Genomic DNA, 18,141 nt, shown 5'->3' with positions numbered 1-18,141 from the left:
TAAACACTTGTAAACTTGCTGTATTGTAGACAATAACTGATAAATAATTATCACAATAAATAGAAATGACATGATTAACAGTGTAGACATCATAGTAGAAACTATTTGGTTTAATGCTGTATATTCTTTGCATTGGTTGTTGTTATTTTTTCACTAAACAGTGAGGTACTAGAAACATTCAAGGACACTAAGTCCACATGATAGAAACTCTACTGCCTCAGATCCATACTGTTAGATAGGGAAGCACATAAACAACATGAAAAAGCAACTGAACAATTCACTCCAAGAAATGTCAGGGAAAGAATGTAGAATGCACATAGTTCAACTAATCTTCAGGGTAAAGGACAATGTAAGAAGTGAAATCAGAAAATACTGGAAGGGAAAGATCACTTCAATAAAGAGATTCTGAAAAAAAAAAAAAAGGAAGCAGAAATCCTTGAAATGAAGTCAACAAACTAAGTTAGAAATTCGGGCTGGGGATATGTCTCAAGCGATAGCACACTCGCCTGGCATGCGTGCGGCCCGGGTTCGATCCTTAGCACCACATACAAACAAAGATGTTGTGTCCGCCAAAAACTAAAACATAATTAAAAAATTCCCTCTCTCCCCCCTCTATCTTAAAAAAAAAAAGAAAAAAGAAATTCAATGGAAAGCATGATCAACAGATTATACCACATGGAAGACAGAATTTCAGGCAATGAAGACAAGTTATATAATCTTTCTTTTTTTATTGATTTTGTTTTTTAGATACATTACAGCAGAATGCATTACAATTCTTATTGAAAACAAAGTGAATCACGGAGAAAAGATATTAAGAGGCCATGAAATGACGATCTTCTAAGAAATATGGGATAATGTGAAAATATCAAATTTGAGACTTATCAGGACAGATTTAGGCCCAGAGATACAAATGAAAGGAATGCACAGTCTTTTCAATGAAATATCAAAAAATTTCCCAATCCTATAGAATGAAGTGAAAATAAAATACACAGCTTTATAGGACCCAAATATACAAAATTATAAGAGACCCACATCAAGACATTATGATGAAACTGCCTAACATTCACAATAAGGATAGAATTTTAAAGAGTGCTAGAGAAAAACAACAGGTAACCTTTAGAGGGAAACCAATCCAGATCTCAGTGGATCTCTGACAGGAGAGTTACAGGAGAGTTTGAAATAAACAAAGGACAGGAGAGTTTGAAGTAAACATGTTGTGATGAAGAAAGGTGCCTAAGCTAGAAAATGTGTGAAATAGATAAGGATACAAGGTAAACATGTTTTGAGGTATTTTAGCACAAAACAAGTGTGATTTTCTAAGATAAGCAAAGATGTAAGCAAGGTGTGATGTAATAGAGACGATCTGTTAAAATAGGATAAGAAATAGAAATTATGGAATAAACATGTTTTTGGTTTGAAGTATTGTAAACAACTATAGTATTTAAAGGCCAGGAAGGCTGAGCTCTTTGGCCAGTTCAGACCCACTATGTGTGGGTCAACATCGAGCGAACTGTGTCCCACCAGCCTCTGTTCCTGTGCCTCGTGTGATGTGATGCCCTTGGAGTGAATAAACCGAGCATTCGAAAAGGCATCTCGCGTGTGGCGGCTTCTTTCTTCAAGACACGGATCGTCGGCCGGGAGAGGTTACCTGGGGCAGGGGCAGCCGTGACTTCAGGACCACCCGGGAGCGGTCGGGGGACCTCGCCGCCGTCCCTTGCTCATGTCAATCTCTCAACCTGGACCCTCAAAGCTAGGCGGTCTTGGAATAACATATGCCAACCTCTAAAGAAAATGGATACCAGCCAAGAATACCATACAGAAATTTAAGCTTCAAAATAGAATCAACAATGAAATAAAGACATACCATACTGTATGCAAAGGCCCTACCTGACCTTGGGAGGGGTAAGCACAACCTGCTTGAAGAGCAGTCCCCATGCAAAGCTTGAAGCAGGACTTGATCTGCCCAAGCATATCTGTTCTTGCTATTACAGTGCTTACATTACGAATTTACGAATTTACTTTCACTATGTAATGTACAGATAGTAATTGGCAAAATCCTTGGTAACACCATGTTGTGTCTCAATTGAATGTCACTATAGAAGGTCTTTGCAATTGTGTCACCATCTTTTCTTCTCTTTCTCAAAGAATTTAGATCACGGAAGAAGGTAAATGTGCCACTTGCAATTCCTGGCACATATTTTTTTTTTTCATAGTATTTTCACTCTACAATCCCTGTGTCTCACAAGAATTCTTTCATATGTGGGTTTTGGCAGAGGCCATCATGTACAGAAGTCAATAGAAAACACTTCCCGAGGATCAGAAAGCTTGACTCGAAGGTTAATTATCTTGGTGAACCCCCAAGGGTACAAACAGCTGGGAAACACAGGAGGAATTGTAAACCAAAAACTGGTTTACTCTGGAAACTAAGGACCCAAGGCCTCTACTGGATCCTTCATATGCTGTGCAGATTTGCTGTAGAAGGGCTGTATCAGAAAGGGCCATCGGGACTGAAATCTAGTCCTACACCCATCAACAATCCCTGGACCCACTGAGCCGAGTCTAATTTACAAGACTATTATGGCAGGGGCTATGGACCTCACAATTCAATTTCTAATTCAGGTGGGAATCTGCTAATGTATGAGAAACACTAAGCTGAAAAGAACGTTTGTTCAAGAATACAGAACTTTCAAGAAACCAAGGGCAGGATAATGACTGGACCTTGGAAGTCACAAGTTTAGAAAGATCTTCCCCTCTCCCCCTCCTCTCTCTCTGACCACCAGCTTCATTTTTCTTCTACTTCTGGGGCGACTTGCTGCCCAGGACCAAAAGCAAGAGCTCCTCAAGTTTATATCATGTAGCTTCAACACCTGAGGAAGACTAACAAAGGTGCTTCTCACTTCTGAGTCCCAATGGCTGGGAAAGACACTACTGGTCCAGCCTGGATCATAAAGCCATGGTAGCCACTCTAGGACCAACCAAATGTGGCCAAGGTGCAACAAGGTCTTATGGGGGGGAAAAAAGATAATTATTTTGAAACCACATGTGAAGCAGCCAATGGGGGTTGTGGTGAGAGAAAAACCTTCCTGAAGAAAAGGAATGCCTTTATTCTGACAGTTATATACAAAGGGAAGTCCCCAATTACACGTGATCAAATGTGCCTCCTTGAAAAGCAAAGTTAGGAAAAAGTGATGTCCTTAAAAAAAAAAAAAAATTCAGCCCAAAACACCAACAATTGTGTCCTAAAATCCCATTTCTTAAACCGCAACCTGACAGTTTTCTGCTTACATGCAACGCTTTTTAATTCCTACTAATCCCATGAAGTATGGCTCTTTTCCTCCAAGATGCCTTCTCCAACTGTCATTCTGCAATGATCTATTTCTTATCTCCACTGACAACTTGATTCATATATTGCATTCCTTGATCAGATCCTATTTTTGTTTATCAACTATTGTATATGTATAGTCGATCACTTATGAATTTTAAACTCAACTATTTTTATAACAACTATGGCTCACAGAACTAATGATTAAAGATTATCTTCTATCCTGTGCAACTTGTAGTGCAAGACTGAGTGTACTCTTAGCAATCATATTTGGGCATAGCTTCTTGGGAAGGTAGGATTAGGATTTAATACATATGCAAAGCACACTGATGGTCCCAAGGGAGCAGGTCAAATGAGTGGCAGGGTTACTGATTCTCTCCAGAAGCATTCAGTGAAATGGCTGAAATAGGGTGATAGTTATATTTGAAGCCAATTAAAATTGTTATCATTGAACATGTCCTCTTGCAATCTTACGTAAACCCCCAAAAAAGAAAAACAGCACTGAAACATTTTACAAACAAGAGAAGTAGCCTGGTATGGGGGTGGATGAAATGTCTAGGTTGTGATACAAAATGCATGAACTTTCACTTCGTACAAGCATAAACAGAAGACTCACTTGCACAAAAAATCCACACAACACATTTTTACTATTACTGTCAATATTATTACTACTTTACTATGAAAACTATGATTGACATCAGAAAAAAATGGCAAAAGTTGAAAGAACAGAGTTGGAAACAAATACATTGACACTCTATTGCCAGCTTTGCTGCTAGAGTCACAACCTGTCTGAACTTACTTTGCCATGTCTGAAAAATAAAACAATGTCTATTTAGTTTCTGCCACGTATAAAACCCTGAGAATACAAGGAAATATAGACATGATTGCTTTTTGTTTCGCATGTACAAGGCCCTGGGTTCAATCTCCAACACCAGCTTAAGAAAAAAGAAAAAAAAAAAAAAGCCCTCTCTAGATGAGCAAAGGGCCTGGCAAGCAGGGCATATCTTTGTGCGATTGAGAGGAGCAGCACCCAGTAGACCCAGCCCAGTGTACAGAATTTGGCTGGCTCACCACAAGCTGCTCTCAGGCCCAAGCCCACTGAAGCTGGAGTGCACAAACTGCTCCAAACTGTGCACAGGAGCCCCATCTTAATACGCACCATGTCCTCTGCAACTGTTCTTAAAACTTGCAATGGTTTGTATATTTTTATATAATTATAAAGATTGCTTATACTTGAAGGTGGCTATAATCATCCTTATATGCTCACTTAGGAAAACAAACTTGTAACTATTTGAAAAACAATTACATATACATCAAAATCTGATTGTAACTATTATAATCAATATTAAACATTTTTTTGCTTCAGAAATTAATACAGTTGTCCCTCAGGATTGATAGGGGATTGGTCCTAGGACCCCTGAGGTTACCAATATATGGGTATACCAAAATTCATGGATGCTCAAATCCCTTACATAAAATGGCAGCATGTTTGCATATCCTTTAAATCATCTCTAGATGATTTATAATATTGAATAAAATGTAAATTATACATAAGTATTTGTTATACTTTGTTTAGGGAATAATGACAAAAAAATGTCTATAATTGTCCAATATAAGCACAATTTTTCCCTAATATATCTGATACAAACTTGGTTAAATCCACAGATGCTCAAACTGCAGATAGGAAGCCCTGACTACACACAAATATGTTTACTCCTTTATAGTTTATACTGAAACAAAATTAGAAGCAATCATGCAATCTAAGGCACATCATTAGTTGATTATAAAGTACTGATTCATGTGATTATATTTTATATACCTAAATCCAGAAAATATATATACATTAGGATTTTTATCCTTCTAAGTATAATATTCTGTATAGATTTGATAAGCAACTATATTGTGTTAAGTGTATTTATTATGTGATTTTGGGGATATAGGGAACTTTTTTGGGTAATGTGTATGTTCTACAACTGGATATGGCTCATGTTAGAAAATAAGATTTAATGAAATATGTTGAACTCTACACATTATTTTTATAGTATATGAATTGACTTTAATAAAGCTGTTCAAAAAAAGTAAAAACCATCGGCTTTTTGTGGTTATTTCAATTTGTTTCTCATCCTTTCCACAATTTTCCTAGGTTCTTTAAAGAAAGTCGTGTATTATGACATAATTTGAAAACATCATGTCAGTGCCATTCAGTTCAACCTACACATTCATGTAATGTGCATTCTGAGTGCTTAGCATTGTGTTAGATATAGAGCTGTACAACATAGAAACATAACATATAACCCCTTCCTCAAGGGATCACAATTAAGTGAAAAGTGGAAGTATAAATAGCTACTTATTTGTGGTAAAACAAGATTACCTTCCAATTGAGTTGCTAGTATAATAAACAACTCTGGGCCAAAGAGAAGGGCAAAGAAAAGGGTAGGGTAGCTGGCAGGAACCTTCCAGCTAGCCACCTGGAAGGTGTAGCATATGGCCACATCCTTAACTGGAAGGAGTGAATGAAAGTAAGATCTATACGCAAATGCAACTATTCTCCAGCTTCATGTGTATATTTATGTCTGCTAGGAAAAAATAATTGTAAAGGTTAAATTTAAGTTTTTCTCTCCTATTAAGTTTTGCTTTTCTGTAAGTTTAAGTTCTGTTTTCCTGGAACCCGAAACTTATGTTAAAAACAGTTACTTATGTCAAAATGTACCCTGACCCAACACCCCTGACAAAACGTATGATTATTCTGTAATGGTTATTTTGTAACAGTCCCACCCTCGCACCCTAACTGCCATATGAACTTCCCTGTTTAAGCACTGCATAAAAACTCTGCTTAAGCTGTACTCGGGGCTTCAGTTTCTCTCAGAACTCTGAGCCCCAGCATGCTGGTTCTCCCCCCCAATAAACCCTCTGCTTTTGCATGAGACAAGTCTCTTGGTGGTCTCTTCCTCGATGCTTGCCAGACCCTAACATAATTACCCTTAAAGAGAGCAAGATTTTGTAAGGAGTTGGCAGGAAAAGATTGACAGAAGAAAGGGAATCTAACCTCCTACAGGAACGTTAAAAACATCATTTTTTTGTTTGTTTTTATTTTATCACTGAAAAAGAAAAACAGAGAACCCTTCCAAATGTGGTTGTTTCTCCAGCCAGAGTGAGTTAAGGAGTAAGAGGGGTGCAGAGTAGCTGCCAGGGCAGGAGGGTACGGAGAGAACCACCTCATTTCTTGAAGGCCATTATCTCAGAGAGGGAATAGAGTTAACGATGCCAATGGTATTCTTTGAAAATTTACCAATGAGAAACATCATTCCACACCTCCTGGGCTGGAGTCAGCAAAAGGGCAGAGAAAAGTCAGGAGATAAGACTAAATGAGCAGGAAAAAAAATTGCCCCCATGTCTTCATTATTACAAGTGATACAGAATGTTTAAATCAGAGTAAACATCTGCCCACTCAAACTCGGAGCATTCCTTAATGGCAAAAACATTCAAAATCCTGTGTTTTTTTATTCTGAGATATACAGTACATATTTGGGTTTTTTGTTTGGGTTTTTGTTGTTTGCTTTTCATTACAAAATACATGCTTAATACAGCAAATTCAAGTTTTCCACAATTGGACAAAGTAAAACAAAATAAAACCAGAAACAGCTCCATTGTGTGTGTGTGTGTGTGTGTGTGTGTGTGTGTGTGTGTGTTTGCTAGGTATCAAACCCAAGGCCTTAAGCATGCTAGACAAATACTCCACCACTAAGCTACACCCCCAACCCCAGCATATATTTGTTATCTACACTCACCCTACTGTGAAGTGGCACATCAGAACTTCTTACACCTGATTGTACCTTAGCACCCATTAATCAATCAGCCTTTGCCCTTCTCTGCTCCCTCTACTCTCCCAGCCTCTGGTAAACACAACTGTACTTTCAACTCGTATGATATCTATAGAGGGATGGGATCATGCATTACCTGTAACCATAACCGGTGAGAGACAGGGGTCTGGTCTCATCCTTCTGCATGTGGACACCCAGTTTCCCAGGATCATTTACTGAAATAACAAATAACAGAACATTGGAAAAAGGACAGTTATTAGTTACATATGATAGTAGAATGCATTTTGACATATTATACATATATGGATTATAATTTCTCATTCTTCTGGTTATACATGATATAGAATTACTTTGGTTGTGTAATCATATATGCATAGGATAGTAATGTCCAATTCATTCTGCTATCTTTCCTATTCCCCTTTCTCTTCCCTTCCTTTCTGTCCCCTTTGTCTAATCCAAAGTACTTCTATTCTTCCCTATGTCCTCCCTTCCAACTTATTCTGAGTTAGCATCCGAATATCAGAAAACATTCAGCGTGCGCGCGCGTGTGTGTATGTGTGTATGTGTGTGTGTGTTTGTGTGTGTGTGTGTGTGATTGGTTTATATCACTTAGCATAATATTCTCTAGTTCCATCCATTTACTGGCAAATGCCATAATTTCATTATTTATTGATATTCAGATTAAAGGAGGAGGGATGGGTGGTTTTAAACAAGGAGCCACAAGCTTTGATACCTGCCCATACTTCTCTTTGCAGAATCTCCAACCGGAATCTTTTCTTGGAATGTTATATACCATAAGTACAACTTACTGTATCTAAGCTATACTTTAATAAGGCTGTTTATTTTTAAATTAACCATTGGCCTTAAGTGGTTGTTTCAATTTACTTATCCTTTTCACAATATTCTTAGGTTCTTTAAAGAAAGTCATGGCATGATTTGAAAACACGATGTCAATGTGTCAGTTCAACATATATGTTTACCTAGCATGCATTCTGTGCTTAGCATTTTGATATAAATAGGGTTGTATAAGATAGAAACAGCATGTGGCCCCTTCTTTAATGGATCGTAGTTGAACTGCCATCATCTGGCCGCTTTGATTAATCAGGGCACCTTGCTTTCGAGGTAGGGAAGAACATTCAGCTTAAGAGTGGCCTTCCATGGTCAGAGGAAATTAGCTTGCCCCAAATGAAAGGTCTTGACATCATTAGACAGTTCAGGTACCACCTGTTACCTTCATTAAACAGAGCAGTGAACTATACAGGTGCTCTTTAATATTATAATTTAATGATAAGCTGTTGTTTCAAGAAAGGAAAAAGACTCCATGGGAGAAGACTCAGGCAGGCAGCATCTCTCTAACAATGAACCATCTGAGCTCTTCCAAGGTCAGTTTGCCCTTGCTCATCCAGGCTTTGATCTGGTGAAATCACAATACCCTTGGCTCAACCTGAGTCACCAAGGAGGAAGCTTCCCCGTGGGGAATTCTTGTCTGGGCTTTGGTAACTGCATTTAATCCCAAAACTCATTCTACTACCTTTCCTATTCCCAGGGCCAGGATCATCAGGTGCTACCCGAACAATGGGTATCACCTGGGTGCCCGGAACATAGATTTTTAGAGTAGTAGTTGTTTAGTAATAATCTTGGAACTAAAATTAGCAGTCGTGCAGTTAACAAAAGTTCACAATGATAAAATTATTGGTTCATGCCAAGGTTGCCGGAAACCAGGTTTGTCTAAATCCATTGCCCACAGGTTTACCTAGCATGTGTTTTGCATGGTTACCTCAATCTACCATTGTGAGTTTAGTGCCAGAATAACTGGACTATTTGTTGAATGACAATCCTAATACATGTGCAAGAATACTAAGCATAAAATATATACTGTATACTTAATGTAAACCTAACATTCTTTTGAGGTGGTATGGAAAGGTAGGTTTTTTTTTTATTGCATCCATTCTACAACAAAGAGGTTAAAAGAAAAAAAAAATTGATCCAGGCATGGTGGCATGTACTTGTCATCCCAGTGGCTCAGGAGGCTAAGATAGGAGGTTCTTGAGTTCAAAGCCAGCCTCAGCAAAAGCAAGGCACTAAGCAACTCAGTGAATATCTGTCTCTAAATAAAATACAAAACAGCTGGGGATGTGGCTCAGTGGTCAAGTGCCCGAGAGTTCAATCCCTGATATACCTAGCTCCGCCTCCCCCCAAAAAGAAATTGAGGCAAAAGGATAGTTAGCAAAGCCAGGTCCAGCACCTGTACCTTTTGTTCCAAATGCTTTTTCTGCTAAACTAAGGAAACTAGGTATATACAGAGATACACCTTGAAGAAAATATGTTAGAGAAAGTTGAAAATTGTTACCCCATTATATTGAAACAATTTCTCCTTTTTTGTTGGGGGTGGGTGTTACAGGGGATTGAACTCAGGGGCACTCTGCCACTAAGCCCCAGCCCCATTTTGTATTTTTTATTTAGAGATAGGGTCTCACTTAGTTGCTTAGCACCTTGCTTTTGCTGAGGCTGGCTTTGACTTAGCCATCCTCCTGCCTGAGCCTCCCAAGCCATTGGGATTACAGGCATGCACCACCGTGCCCAGTCCATTTCCTTCTCACTCAAAAAGGACATGCTAGGAGTTTTCAGAAGGGCACACACCTGTGGGGTGGACACACAGCTGTGTGAACCAGGCCACAGTAAGAGGACTGGAGACAGAAACTCCAGGCACTTAGAATGAGGCTTAGCCATCTTTGTTTCTCCATGTCATCTTCCTTGGAAGACATGGAACAAAGTAACCTAACTTGAAAGGGAGAGGGGCAGGCAAAAGGGACTGGCTTTGTTTGATTAGATTAGCCAAAGACATGAAAACTGGGTTTTGAGGGATTATTTTTTCCCATTAACAAACTTGGATAAGACAGCCTTTGTGACCCACCAGTGGAATAGGCCATATTAAAGTTTATCCAGTGCTGCTTTGGCCAGGGGTGGTAGAGGAAGAAGAATGGAATACAAGAATGCAGAGATGTCAGCTAAGCCAGTCATATTTTTTATTCTTATCAAATGTCCTCAAGCAAGATGATTTCCAGAGAAGAGCAAGTGGGCCATATAATTACATCTGCCTCTTTTAACAGGGCCAATTGCTTCAGAATTTGTTAGGCATATGATGTTATCTCTTATTCGTCGGTTGAAATTTAGTAATCTCGAGTTCAGAAGGAAAACATTAAACAACCTTTTGCCTTCCAATCTGGCGCAGAGTGGAAAAAACATACAAAATTATACCTTGCCTTTGATGTGACTGAGAACTGAAGTATAATAGTCGTGTAGGCAGAGAACAATGTCTAAGAACTGCCTTTATGTTCCCAACAAGGCTGGAGTGTGAAACTCAAGAGATGGCCTCCCTGGGGTAGCTGCGGTAGGGAGACCTATCTTAGATGTATGTCACATCTATGCAAAGGGTAGTACACTAGACACAGAAAATAAGATAGAAGATCTATGCATTCCAATATAAAATGTTTCCATTAGATCTTGGCTACTTAATAGTTGTGCCAGCTTTGGCAGGTTACTTAATTCTTCTTAATCTTCATTTCATCATCTGTAAAATACAGATAATACCTCATGGGCATTAAGTTAATGCAAAAAGGGTGCTTATCATAATGCCTGACATGTAATAAGTCCTCTATAAGTTTTAGCTATTACAACCAGTCAAAAACAGAAATAAAATGTCAAGACTCAGTACAATGGGTGGGGGAATGCTTAAGTAACCCTATATAGTCAACCAAATAATAGGTTACTATTTTTAAAAGCCAGCACAAAATTCTTCCTAGATTGTGTGATTCAATAGATTCAAGGTACAGTGGAGACAGATACAGCTGCATTGAGATACTAGGTGAAGTTCTGGCTGGGTAAGTCTCAGCTCCATCCTCTGTAAAATCAGAATAATCACAGAATCTAAATGTGATAATGAACACTTAACCAAGTGTTTGACATTGACGTGTCCAACAATCATCTTATTTTGTTGTTATTGTCATCATCAACAACCTCTAAGGTGTTAAGCAAGAAATTAAATGGAGGCCTTAGAAATAGCGTAACGATGGAAAGTACTGGAAACACCATCTTCAGCAAACCAGCTACCTACCCTGCATGATACCAGGTTCAGTAGTGCAGGAGGCAACTAAAGATCGAGCACCTCAACAGAACAAGTCGAAGCTTAATCTGATGTATTAAAGACATCAGGTACAGAGGGGAAAACACAATTTAAAAATCTTATTTGGAAATAAACGTCTCATGAACCTAAGACCCCTACTCTCCTGACACGCAACTGGGATGTATTCCACACAGAAGACCCCCGAGTGAGTCAGAAAAACACATCAAATTCGCCACTGATGAAGGAACAACAGAATTTAAGATTCCTGGATCCAAACACTCCCCACATCTTTGTGGGCAAGGAGACCCGGATCCTGATCCTGAGCAGGGAAGCTCGTGTGCCACGCGTCTCACAGGACAATAGGCAGCTGCAGCTTCTATAGACATTATTTGTCTTTAGTATTTCTCATTTGTTAATGTTGCAAATATATCCGAGCACGACAAATGGGGTAGCACAGAATAACCATTAGGATTATAATATGTGTGTGAATAAGCCATCAGAACAGTCTCTGCAAATAAAGGGCCATATAAATGCTAATATTCCCACCTCTTACTGGTAATAATAATGTCTCATCTGGTCGCAACAGTTCCTTAAGTACTTTATGTTCTCTGCTGGAATCAAGTCATTAATCCCATTTATATAGTTAATGGAGAAGCCCTGAGTCCAAATTAAGGTCCTGAGGAAAAGTACTGGAATCAACGACAGAGGGGAATAATTTTTTCACTTCAGTGATAACATTGGTTGGCTAAATAGCACTTTTTGACCCTGAACTTTAATTTGAATACTGAATAGTCTTTCTAGGAAAGAAAATACTTCATACCCCACATGGATATCGTTTTTAAGTCAGTCCACAAGTGGCTAGGACTGCACGGTCACCTGACCTCTCTAAAGCACACGTTTCCATCAGCCCATGAAGGCCGAGTCAATTTTTGCAGTGTGACAGTGAAATAGAACAGTGACCCGTCATGCCACACAAAGCTTGCCCCATAGTGTGCAAGGTGATGCACTTTTAGCCCTGGCCCTCTTCCTCCTGAGATACACTAGCACCTAGTCATCACCTTACAGTAAGCAGCAGAGTCAGACAGATGGCACTCAAGTTTCTGGGTCAGTTAACACATTTCAGGCTGTTTCTCCCTGATTTAAAGTGGATTTTGAAGTAAAAGTTCTCCTGGGATTGTGTGCGTAGTTATTTACAATGATTTATCATTAACAGAAAGGGAAGGAACGAAGGAGAGAGGGAGGAGGACAGGGAATTCAGAAATAGGCAGAGAGCGGGAGCAGACGTCCTATGGAGTCACTGCTTTATTCAAAGGGCCAGGGAGACCTCAAGGTGGATAAACCCAGGGTCCTTCCTACCAGAATCTGTCCTCTTTGTCTCTTGAAGTTTAAAAGCAAAGACTAAGAACCTAAACAGAGCAGAAGCCTCCTTCTAGGAGAAAAACCTAGGGGCCCTTTGAGCATCAGTGACAGCTTGAGGTTTTTCACCAGGAACTAGGGCAATCAATGTGCAGTGAGCATGGTTAAAGACCACAGAGGGAGAGACGCCCAGTCGGACGGTTGCTAGGCTTCCAACAGAGAACATCTCTGCAGGACCACTTTGTCCTTGCTCTGCAATTACAAGCCTAATTAGATCAAGAGGTTATGGCAGAGGAACCTACTGCAGCTCCAATGGCTTTCACAGCCACTCTGCCTACATATTGCTCTGGGAGAAAGCACCTGGGCTCTAGCCCGGGTCATTCAGGTGTGATTCCTTCTCATCCACAGGCAGACACATCTGGAGACAGTTTCTCTTCCTGTTTTGTGCCCAGCATGTAGTGCGATGAAGTGATCAAACTTTATGTGGAGTTCCTCAAGATCCCAACCTTAGTGTCTGCATAAATGTGGTGCCATGTGCTATGGTCTGAGCACATTGGCGATGCAATCTGCACCAGAACATACTGCAGACTGGGAAAGAAAGTAAAGGCAACGGTTCTACTGAGACGACAGGCATGAACTCTGACTATCCTAGGCAAACAAAGACAGGAGGCCATTCTAAGTGGAAGACAGGCTGCCAAAGCTGGGAATGACCTCAGGAAGGCCATGCACTTTAGGGGCCCCCAGGAGAAGCAGGAAATGACCTCCCTGAAGTTCAGCCTTCTCCTCTGAGACTATATTTTTTTTCAAGGAGGAAGAAGAGGTAAGGAAATGGGGAGGAAGAAAGGGAAGCAGGAATTTTAAGATAAAATATAACTATTAAAAGTAAACAATATAGGGCCAGGGTTATAGCTCAAAGGTGAAGTGCTTTCCTCTCACACTTGAGGCCCTTGATTCGATCCTCAGAACCACATAAAAATAAAGATATTTTGTCCACCTAAAACTAAAAAAAATATATATTTTTTTTTAAAAAAGGTAAATAATGCAGAAAAGTACCAGGAAAAGTATATAAAATATCATTAGTTTGTGGCAAGGGAGATGATAGAATCATAGTTTCACATGAATCATTTTTTCTACATTTTTACACTTGAGGAATGAATAGATAAAGAGAAGGGTGGTCAAAAAGATAAAATGATTTCATGAAGAAGAAATCTCACACGAAATACTTTTAATAAAAGGTGTCAAATCTAATTTTGCATAGTACATACAAAAAAATGAAATTGAAATGAAACTAAGGAAAATGTTAAACCTCATATCAAGGCCTCTTCATCCTCATAAAGATAAGCTATTTCCAAATTCTACAACACCACACACCCTCATTCCCGTCTGCCCCGACTCTAGAGCAGCAGAATAACTTGTACTAAAGACAAGTCTGATTTCAGCTAAACCAGAAAGGCAGCTGCAGGGGGAAGCATAGAGAACTCAAAGACAGTCCTGTGCCCCTAGAACTCTTGGATGTAATAAAATAAGGAAGAAATCCCCAGAGGCACAGCCTCTGCCATGGCCTGGCTGGAAGCACATCCAGAGCAGTCTCTCCAGGAGCCTAGTGGAGGGATAAGAGAATTAAAGGAACCCGTATTTTGGGAGCCTGAGGTGTGTCTGGCTATGGAGCATTTAGAGATCAAGGACATCGCCTGGGAAACCTGAAAGAGATGCTCCACGTTGGCAGGAAAGAAGCTGCCATCTCCACAGCAAGCATGTGGAGGACAAGGGAAGCCACAGCCTGGTGGCTGGCAGCTGAGGGAGCCGATTCCTGGCAAACCCAAGTTTGGCCCGAAATCAAAGTGCAGCCAACACACACCACATGACACAGAGTGTGCTCAAGGTAGAAAATCAAACATGGAGAGGTTTACACAGGGGACCACAGTTTGTGGAAACCCACCTGGCTCTGCCTCTACTCCAATATGCAGCTCGCAGCACCAGCTAGGAGAGACATGTCTGGCCAGGAATTTGGAAGGGTAGGGGCAGAGGAGATTAACTTTGGAGACTGAAACCAAGACCAGGAAATGTGGGGGCCACAGGTCACATAGGGACTAAGAATTGGCTCTTCCACTCCTCAATTGGAGCCCACAGGAGATCCTTGAAGTATCATCTTCCAGTGTGGAATGACAATTACTGAGCCCTGGAAGCACACCGGACCAATTGGCATTCAGCAAGGAGCCTAAACACTGCCTCCAGGAATTCTACCTATAGGATACTCCAAAGAACCCCACCTAAAACCACTAAGAAAAGCTGAGAATTTTTTTGAACGTCAATGGAAAGAATACTTTAACTTTTCATAAATAGAAATTTTAAAAAAAGCAAAAACAATTTAATTTTTCCCTTTTTTTCCTCTGTTTAATTGTGACCTTATTGATACATGCACTTCTACACATACTCATATTCATTTCTACATTTCTGGCATTTTTGAATCCAGTTATTTTCCATGGATCCATTTTTTTGAGAACTAGGATGTTTGATTAGTATATTTTCGTTTTGTTTTCCATTCTTGTATTTTTGTTACAAAAAAGTTTTTACTTTATATATATTTTTGTCTCCTAGCCATTTCCCTAGATACTCTTTCTCTTTTCTTCCACTGAGAGCCAATCTCTATTGTTCTTTCATTCTTCCTTTAATTTTTACTTCTACCTTTATTTTTTTTTACTTCTTTACTTTTTACTTCTGTCCTCCTTCATAATCATCAAATCCTATGTAACTTCTGTTCTCTCCCTGTCCACCTTGTGAAATTGTAAACCTTTTTGCAAACTTGCTGTTTTTTTGTAGATAATAACTTATCACATCATTACTGTTTATTGTGATAATTAACATTGTAGATATCATGTAGGAACTACTTGGTTTAATGCTGTATATTGTTTGCATTGGTTGTTATTATTTGTCTCTTCCTAAACAGTGAGATACTGAAAACCTTCAGAAACAGTGTAAGTCCACAGAGCAGAAAATCTACTTCCTCAGAGCCATACTGTTAGATAGACACACAAACAACATGAAAAAGTCAGGGAACAATTCACCCCAAACAAACCAAAATATTCCAGTAATGGAATCCATCCACACCACAGTGGAAGAAATGTCAAAGAAGGTAGTTTAGAATGTAGACAGTTAAACTGATCTGCAAAGTAAAGGAAATTTTCTGATATTATTTTCTCATATTATTTCATTGAAATGAGACAGAAATTACAGAAAATAAAAGATAACTTCAATAAATAAATATTCTGAAAAAAATCAAGCAGAAATCCTTGAAAGAAAGGAATCAATAAACCAAATTAAAACTTCAATTGAAAGCATCACCAACAAACTAGATCACATGGAAGACACAGTTTCAGGCAATGAAGACAAAGTACATAATCTTGAAAACAAAGTTGACAGTGAAGAAAATATGTTTAAAGATTACAAAAAGAACTTCCAAAAAAGAGGGGATGAGATGGCAGCGGCCGCAACCTTCTGTGGGCTGCTGGTCCTGCCCCGGGCTGGGCAGGCAGGGTGCAATTGTCCCCGACAGGGGAGAAGGTCACACACACCAGCCAGGTGTATGATGATAAAGACTACAGGAAATTTTGGTTTGTAGGTCACCAGAAAGGGGTGAATGAAAACTTAGCCACTGATTCGATAGCAGAGCAGACTGTGAGTGAGGTGGACCACTGGGTGATCATGTGTGACAGCAGTGGGGTGGCCCAGGGCAAGGTGTTCATAAACCTGGAAAAAGAACCAAAACATGGCTAACAAAATCTGGGGCTACTGTGGCCTACAGTTCAAACAGCACCATCACTAGCATCAGCACCCTGTCCTCCACTACCACAGAGTACCTTGACCTCAGGAGCGCAGTGCGAGGCCCTGTTCCCTGTGTAGGTGCCCAGTGCTGAATAAAGGCACCACCATCAGGGGAAAAAAAGGAAAAGAGAAATAAGGGATAACCTGAAAAGACCAAATTTAAAATTTATTGTGACAGATGAAGGCTCAGAGATAGAAATGACAGGAAGGCACAATCTTTTCAATGAAAAAAATATCATAAAATTTCTGAAACCTAAAGAAATAAAAATAAAATACAGAAGGCTTACAGGCTTACGGGATGACCCCAAATACACAAAAATTACAAAAGACCCACACCAAGGCACATTATTATGAAAATAAGAATAGAGTGGAATTATAAAGACTGCCAGAGAAAAACGACAGGTAACCTTTAGAGGTGAACCACTCCAGATCTCAGCTGATCTCACATCCCAGGCCTTCACAGCTAGGAGGTCTTAGAATTGAAGCAATTGAAAATGAATCCAAAAACTTTCTCCATAAGCTTTTGTCATTTAAAATCCCAGGCCTCAGCCAGAGCAAAGGAACACAAAAGGAACTCCCACCTGACTGGCACCCGACTCCCCACCCTCATGGGTTAACTGACCCCCAATACAATAAGCCCCAGAAAATCCTCTATTCACATTCCTGTCCCACCTAAATGGATCAGTGAGACCCCAAAGCAATGGGCCCCAGGAATTGCCCTCCTGTCTCACCCTAAATCCTATATAACCCAAACCTTTGCTTCAGGCCACTGCCATTTTCTGCCCTGAAAATGAGCCACACCAGGGTTCCACCAATCGACTCTGCCACTGAATCCTGAATAAAGAAAATCTTGCTGATCCGAGGTTTGCTTCCTCTCTCTCGCCTTCATCATGTGTACATCATTTGTGCCAACAGGAATAATAGACGCAAGGCTCTGAAAGAAAATGGATGCGAGCCAAGAATACTATACTAGGAAAAATTAAGCTTCAGAATTGATGACGAAATAAAAATCGTCCATGATAAACAAAAGTTATAATGTTCATCCTCTCTAGTAATCAGAGAAATGCAAAACAAAACTACTCTAAGGTATCATCTCACTCTAGTCAGATGGCAGCTATTATGAAGACAAACAACAATCAGTGTTGGCGAGGATGTGGGGGAAAAGGCACACTCATACACTGCTCGTGGGACTGCAAATTGGTGCAGCCAATATGGAAAACGGTATGGAGATTCCTTGGAAAGCTGGGGATGGAACCACCATTTGACCCAGCTGTCCCTCTCCTTGGTTTATACCCAAAAGACCAAAAAACAGCATACTACAGGGACACAGCCACATCAATGTTTATAGCAGCACAATTCACAATAGCTAAACTGTGCAGCCAACCTAGATGACCTTCAGTGCATGAATGAATAAAAAAAATGTGACATATATACACAATGGAATATTACGCAGCGATAAAAGAGAATAAAATGGCATCTGCAGGTAAATGGATGGAGTTGGAGAATACAATGCTAAGTGAAGTTAGCCAATCCCAAAAAAACAAATGATAATTTTTTTCTCTGATATAAGGAGGCTGACTCAGTGTGATACGGAGGGGGAGCATGGGAGGAACTGATGAATTCTAGATACGTCAGAAGGGTGGGAGGGAAAAGGAGGGGGCAGGGGATTAGCAAGGATGGTAGAATGTGATAGACAT

At 39.8% G+C, this 18,141-nt stretch overlaps 1 pseudogene; it reads left to right on the top strand.

Moving 5' to 3' along the window:
* Window positions 1-16,097: 16,097 nt before the first annotated feature.
* On the top strand, window positions 16,098-16,445 carry LOC101959681 (NADH dehydrogenase [ubiquinone] iron-sulfur protein 6, mitochondrial pseudogene; annotated as a pseudogene).
* The last annotated feature ends 1,696 nt before the right edge of the window (window positions 16,446-18,141 follow it).

This window comes from Ictidomys tridecemlineatus, chromosome 1 (genome assembly GCF_052094955.1).
Source record: "Ictidomys tridecemlineatus isolate mIctTri1 chromosome 1, mIctTri1.hap1, whole genome shotgun sequence".
Classification (NCBI taxonomy): domain Eukaryota; kingdom Metazoa; phylum Chordata; class Mammalia; order Rodentia; family Sciuridae; genus Ictidomys; species Ictidomys tridecemlineatus.
This window is presented reverse-complemented; position numbering and strand designations above follow the sequence as displayed.